The sequence below is a fragment of the Triticum urartu genome, chromosome 3A (assembly GCF_056163025.1).
Source record: "Triticum urartu cultivar PI428250 chromosome 3A, HENAU_Tu73, whole genome shotgun sequence".
Classification (NCBI taxonomy): Eukaryota; Viridiplantae; Streptophyta; class Magnoliopsida; order Poales; family Poaceae; genus Triticum; species Triticum urartu.
This window is the reverse complement of record NC_141875.1, coordinates 41,379,871-41,386,885: the sequence shown is the minus strand read 5'-3', so window position 1 is coordinate 41,386,885 and position 7,015 is coordinate 41,379,871. Positions and strand designations below refer to the sequence as shown.

At 40.6% G+C, this 7,015-nt stretch overlaps 1 pseudogene; it reads right to left on the bottom strand.

Moving 5' to 3' along the window:
- Positions 1–3,118: 3,118 nt before the first annotated feature.
- LOC147978335 (uncharacterized) lies at positions 3,119–6,085 on the bottom strand (annotated as a pseudogene).
- Between the last annotated feature and the right edge of the window lie 930 nt (positions 6,086–7,015).

The following is a 7,015-nucleotide window of genomic DNA, read 5'->3' as shown; positions in this document are numbered from 1 at the left end:
GTTTTGCCAACACATAGAGCCTAGGCGTGCTTAAGTGCTCGCTTAGGCGCGCCTTTTTTTAACTATGATTGCTTTGCTCTTGTATCACTGTATTTACTCATACAAACTTATTTTTAAATTGAAGGATCCAATCGAAACTCCAATGGTACAGCAGGTATGTTCACGCATGTTTCTTTAACAGGTTTGCTCTTATCAATAGCTCTGTTGATTTCAATTTCAATTGTGTATACAGTTGACTTTCATATCATGCACATTACTAGCATCACAACAGAGCCAATAGTGTTGTTGTACATGTAGACCCGTGGTACCCATCTGAAATCTTGTTGTGCCGTGTAGTTTCCCATGCATTGTATTCTTTCACTTCTGCTTTGTCTTGAACTGATATGATTTGAACCGTGTCTCTATTTTGATTTGGCAAGATGATGCAGTGACCATAGGACATAGATATATGTTTGTTTGATGCTTTTATTATGTACTAGTACTTGGCAATAGAAGACTTGGTATTTTAATCCTGTCCACCTTACTAATGAACTGGTTCACCGAAATGAGTTTCATATACTAGTACATGCTAAACTTGTTATGTGTCTGCTTGTTTCTTCTTTTAGAATGCTGACAGAATATTGGGGAAGAATGCCTTATTAAGCAATGGTAAAGGAAGTAATGCAGATAAGGTTCAGGATAGTGACACATCCTTGTTGGTCTCCAACAAAGCTGATAAAAAAGCTAAGGAAGACTATTTTGAAGACACCGAGACAACCCCAAAGTCCTGTCTTGGTTTAGTGTTCGAGTTACTGGCCACTACCAGTTTCACAAGCTATTCAAACTCACTGTCTAAATCAGTTCGGTTTCTTGAGTCTCAACTACAAGATGAAAGACATCGATCAGCTGTGCTGCAACAAGAAGCGGAAGGACTGCAGAAGTCCCTGGAGCATTCAGATGCATACTTTCTGGTGCAACACCAAGCGTTGGAGGATTTTAGCGCCAAATAGGACAAAGCTAATCAGCTTGCTACGCTTATTGCCAGCATGATGGATACCCAGGATAACGTTTGTTGAGCTCTTCTGAAGTTGTTTCAGTAATGCTCTTGTTTTGCTGCCGCGTTTATTTGCACTGGTGGCCAATTTTGACGGCCAGTGTATGTAATGTGCTGCTTTGTTCCCTATATTTGCACTGGTGGCGAACTTTGATGCCCAGTGGATGTAATATGTGTAATAGTGGTAATAGGCTAGCGTTAATTGCTCGCTAATTTATTTCCTTATTGTCTTCTTTAGTTGTTTGCTTGTAGTCACTGCAGTTCTTTTTCTGTTTTTTTCTAGTGGCCACAATAGCCTATTTTTGGTAACTAGGCCAAAATAATCATGGCAACACACGGACTGTTGTAACCATGGGCCTCCTGCAGGCGTATGATCCATGGGTCTTCGTCCGGCCGTAGGATCCATCGGCCTTCTATACGGGCCTTAGGGTCCATGGGCCTGCTACGGGCCGTAGGGTCCATGGGCCTTCTACGGGCTGTACGATCCATGGGCCTTCTACGGGCCGTACTATCCATGGGCCTCATACGGGCCGTAGGATCCATGGGCCTTCTATGGGGCGTATCATCATTTCGCCAATCATGGGCTATACTATTCGTGGACCATAACTGGCCGTTAATAGGCCGTATTTGATAACTATATGAAAACATCCCAACAGGTTTTTTTGACATGAAAACGGCCCAACGTATTAACGGTCCGCAAACGGGCCGACTGTAACGACGGGCTGAATTTGGCCCACAAGCAGAAAATGACAGTAACGGGCCGTCTGTAACCGAATGCTGCAAATGAGCCCAAGAATCAATGGGCCCTGAGAAGGTCGAAAGATAACTTGGGCTGGAAATGACCCAATGGAATAATGGGCCATTAAGGGTATAAAGTGATACAATGTTCATTAGGGCCAGTTTCACCACGGGCCGTTAATGGGCCAAGAGTTACAGAGGTCCTCATATGGGCCGAAAGAAGTCATGGGCCACACATGGGCCGGAAGTTAAAACGGACTGAATCATATTGGACGGCCCAGATGACGCTACTGGGCCTAATTCGGATAGGGCGTAATGGGCCCTGGGTTAGCGGGCTGTAAATGGGCTATATGCGAACAGACCGTTAACAAGCTTTCCATGGGCCGGCCCGCCACCTTTTGACCAAGTCAAACGGGCCGGCCTTTTCATAGGAATGGGCCTCTGTTCGGTCATGCCACGTGTCGCTGTATCATAGCGCCTTCGGTCCAATGAGCGGATGACATCTGTCCCAACGGTGAGCCGACACGTGTTTCCTCCAGCCAATGATGATTTTACACGTGGAAAATCCCCATCGGTCAGGGCTGTTACGGTGGATGCCACGTGTCGGTCACCCTTGATGAAAGCACTTCTGTGACACGCGATTTATCTTCATGGAAGTGGACACTTCCATGATGATAATTTTGGTAATGTCATGGAACACTTCTACGACGGCACAGGTATGACTATCTTGATTATGTCATAAATTTGTCATGGATGTACATGCATTACAGAAAACGTGACCTACTATCAGAAACACGTATCATCACGGAAGTGTATTTTTTTGTAGTGAAGCCCTTTAAAGGTTTTAAAATAAAGCCCAATTTCATCATTTACTTTCACCCCAATGTGTCCCCCCCCCCTCAAAGTTTCCATAGCCCAATCACACCACTTACCAGGAAATCCCTTGGCCTTCATAATCTGGATCGCAAAAGGCCATTTAATTTTGTCATATGCTTTTTCAAAATTCACCTTAAATATTAGTGCATCTTGTTTCTTGCTATGAAAAGTGTTCAAAGCTTCATGTAAAATCACTACTCCTTCCATTATGTATCTCCCCTTAATGAATGTTGTCTGAGTTCTGGATATAACAGGTGACACACACCTTGTTAACCTATTCATAAGTACTTTTGTAATGATTTTGAAACTAACATTCAGCAAACATATTGGCCTAAACTTTTGGATTTGTTTAGCATCTATAGTTTTAGGCACTAGTGTCATGATACCATAGTTTAACCTAGCAATATTAATTTTTCCTCTACCAAATTCTTCTATCAAAGCTTTGAGATCCCACTTCACCAAGTCCCAGAACTACTGGTAAAAGTCAGCAGGAAACCCATCTGGACCAGGACTTTTATTCTTTTTCTTTCCAAACACCACTTCTTTAATATATTCTAGTGAAAAGGGGATCATTAGTCTTTCTTTCTCCTCATCAGTAATTTTTGTTTCCATGTCTCTCATTGACATCTGTGCTTCTTCAGGATGTCCAAATAGATTTTTATAAAAGTTAGTAATATATTTCATAAGTTCCTCCTCTTCTTCTATCACCCCTTCTTCTTGTTCTAAGGAAATTATTATGTTTTCTCTTCTTCTCCCATTTACCTTGACATTATAATATCTTGTATTCCCATCCCCATCTGTAATTTCTTTATCCTTGTATCTTTGAATTATTTTGATCTCCTCTTGTATCATCACCATCTTCAATTGGTCTCTTAACTCTTTCTGTTGTTTTCTGTCCTCTGCAGTAATCCCCCTAATTTCAATGTTTTTATCTATCTCATCTAATCTCCTGACAATATCTATTTTTATCTTTCTATACCAGGCATCCACATTTCTGTTCCACCCTTTTGCCTTTTCCTTAAATTCCTCATCCTAAGCTGTCATCTTTCTAAAATATCTCCATAATATTTTTCGTTCCAAGTTTTCTGTATCAATTCCTTAAACCCCTCTCTCAAGGCCCAAGCATTTTCATATCTGAAAATACATTTATTTGGTTGTCCTTCTCCTGTGTCCAAATAAAGAGGTGTATGATCTGACACCTCCCTAGCAAAAGCTTGTAATATAGTTAGAGGATATTTCTCCTCCCAAGCTAGACACATTAATACCCTATCCAATTTTTCATAAGTCGGATCAGCCAAACTATTAGGCCAAGTAAATTTTTCTCCCATTTAAAGGAAGTTCTCTTAGCCCAGCCTGTTCAATGATTGCATTAAACATGAAAGTCCATTGCTCATTGTGGATAGGTTTGTTTTTCTCTATCTCATTTCTGATGATGTTAAAATCTCCCCCACCAAGCAAGGTAATTGGTTATCATGATATACCCTAGCTAATTCTGCGAGAAAGCATGCTTTTCCCTCAATTTTTGCATCCCCATAAATAGTAATCAAGTCCCAATGCATTTTAATAATTTTGTTATATATCAACATCCTCACAAAGTATATTCCTTTCTCTATGTGCTCTACATTGAATCTATCTTGATTCACTCCCATTGGGATCCCTCCAGACATCCCCCTAGGTTCATTCCAACACCAATGAAAATTTCTCCCCCACACAGATTGTGTAGTTCGTTTTTTGAAAATTTCTGCTTGATAGTTTCTGAAATCGCTATGAAATCTAGTTTGTGATCCACAATCATTTCTCTAACATATCTCTTCTTCTGATCTTGCCCCAAACCTCTCATATTCCAAAATGTCCCTCTCATTTTTAAAATTGTTTTTATACCAAATTTTCTAATATTTTGTAACTCTCCTCCTTTAACTACTCCTTATTTTTCTTTTTTCTTCTAAGTACACCAATCCCAACTGATTGCTTCACATAGCTTCTTGCTGGTGAGCTATTCTTTTTCTTTCCTTTTTTCCTAAGAATATATTTCTCAGTTTCAAAAATTGATGTTCTTATAAATCTGCATCTGAGTGCTCTAAATTTGAGCACAAATCATCCACATCAGCATCCTCAGTGTAAATATGCACCGGTGTGATGTCCTCCCCCCCCCCCCCATGTTCCTATTACTTTCCCCCTCTTTTTCCCTGTCCTTCAAATTCTGAAAATATATTTCTCTTCTTGCTATTTCCATTTTTCTAATTATCTCTAAGTTTTTATTTATCATCTCAATGGAGCATCCCAAATCAAGCCCCACCAGAGAACTAATGTGTAATAGGGAAGAATTAGCACCGTTTAGCTCAGAATCCTTACCATGATTGTCTCTTTCTTCAGCCCTCATCTTTGCCATTTCCTCCACTTTTTGATTTTGTTTTCCCTATTGCTTAGGCTTCTTTTTAGTTCAATTTCCTTGTCTTCATCATTTCTCTCTATCACCTCCATCCCATGCAACTCTGCAATTCTCTCTCCCAAAGTCCCATTGATTCTTGACTAGCATTGTAATCAGTAGGTTCATTGTATTTTCCAGATCCAGTCTCCTCCTTATTATCCAGGCTTTCTTTTTCAAAGTCTTCAACCTCCATATGGACCAGCTCCATTTCATATTGCTCTCTGTTTGCAGCTTCCTGCTCCAATTTTAGTATATCTTCCTTTTGTTTTTCAGTCATACTCTCCAAACTTTTCCGTGTGTTCTCCAAGTCTTGTATTCTCTTGTCGGCCTTGTTCCATAAAGCATTTTGTCTAGTTTTTTCCTCCTCCAATTTCTGAATTTTTCTGAACATAATATCTATTTCCTTTTGCATTTTTCCTCTTTCTGCAGCCATCCCTTTATCCAAGTGCCCAATGATTTCCTTTACTGAGTTTCTCATCATTTCATTCTTCTTATCAATCTCTTCAATTTGTTTCAGGGATAAGCATCCCAGGGACATCCCATTTCTATTAGCTCCAGTCAGCTTTGCTCTTTTCCTATTTTCCACCTCATCTTCTCCATCTTCCATTTCAGAAATAGTATCAAATTTTCTTTTTTCCTCATTATACCAACCCATCTCAGTCCCCCTATCCAGCTCTGTCCCAATCTTGAAAATTAACAAATCTAGAGAAGTAATTTCTACCTGGGAAGGGATCTTCCCCACATTTCACATTCACTTTTTCTTCATTAATAGTATCCATATCTATTTCTAGCACAGGCCCTACAGCAGCAGCCACCTCACACATTCCAAAGAAATGTCTGAAGCAATTTGGTACTTTCTCAAATTTCACCCAGGCAGTGTGCATCTTCCCAATTGTCAGATGATCAAGAGACCAAGGCTGCACTTTTATAATGACACCAGTCCCCACCAGGTTGAAGTCATTGAACTTTGCCAATTCCACCAACTTTGCTTTATTGGGGAATCTCATCATATAGAATTTTTTTTCATATTCCTTTACTCTCCACTGCCATCCCCAATCAAACATTTCATTGAGGGATTTTATCAATTCAGTCTCATTTATATGTCCATCCCTTATGATCACCACTCCTAAAGGATTTATGTGCTATGCAATTAGGACATCCTTGTAGCTCTGCACCAGCAACACTCCTAAACCCTTTGTTGCATATCCAACATACTTGGGTACTAGCTTCATTTGTTTCATTAAGTTACAATCTCCAGTGATGTGGTTTTCTCCGCCACAGATTAAGCAGTGCCCCACTTTGCAATCTCAAGTTAGGTGCCTGGGATCCTTGCATTTCCCACACACCTGCCTGTTGAATCTTCCATTTCTACTCCTTTCATCACCCACATTTTGTTGCCAAGCTCCACTGCTCACCTGATTCCTGAACCCATTCCCTGAGCTACTTCCATTCCCTTTAGCTCTTTTCATCACGACTAGCATCAGATTCTTTGACTATCTCTTGTCCATAACTCATCATTGACTTACTGTTTTCACTATCTCCCACAGGAATCCCACTCTTATTCATTCCCTGCACTAGTTGTGATAGTAATGCACTCATGATTTGTTGCTGCTGATTAGAATTCATGCTCTCCTCTCCCTTGTCTTTGCCATCTCTCTGATCTGCTCTAGCCTCTTTCTCTTTTCCAGCTTCTTCATTTCTACCCCTGTTGTGGAATTGTCACGGCAGATGTCCTAGAGCAAGGACTTAGTCGTAGGGCCATCGCACTACGAAGCTTGAAGGGGTTAATCGGGACAAAGGACATGAGAGAGCTTTTATACTAGTTCGGCCCCTTACGATGAAGGTAAAAGCCTACGTCTAGTTGGGATTGGTATTGTTGGGGTTTCGATCTCCAAGAGGCTCAACTCGCCAACTTGGTTATCGATTTGTTGTTTCTTACC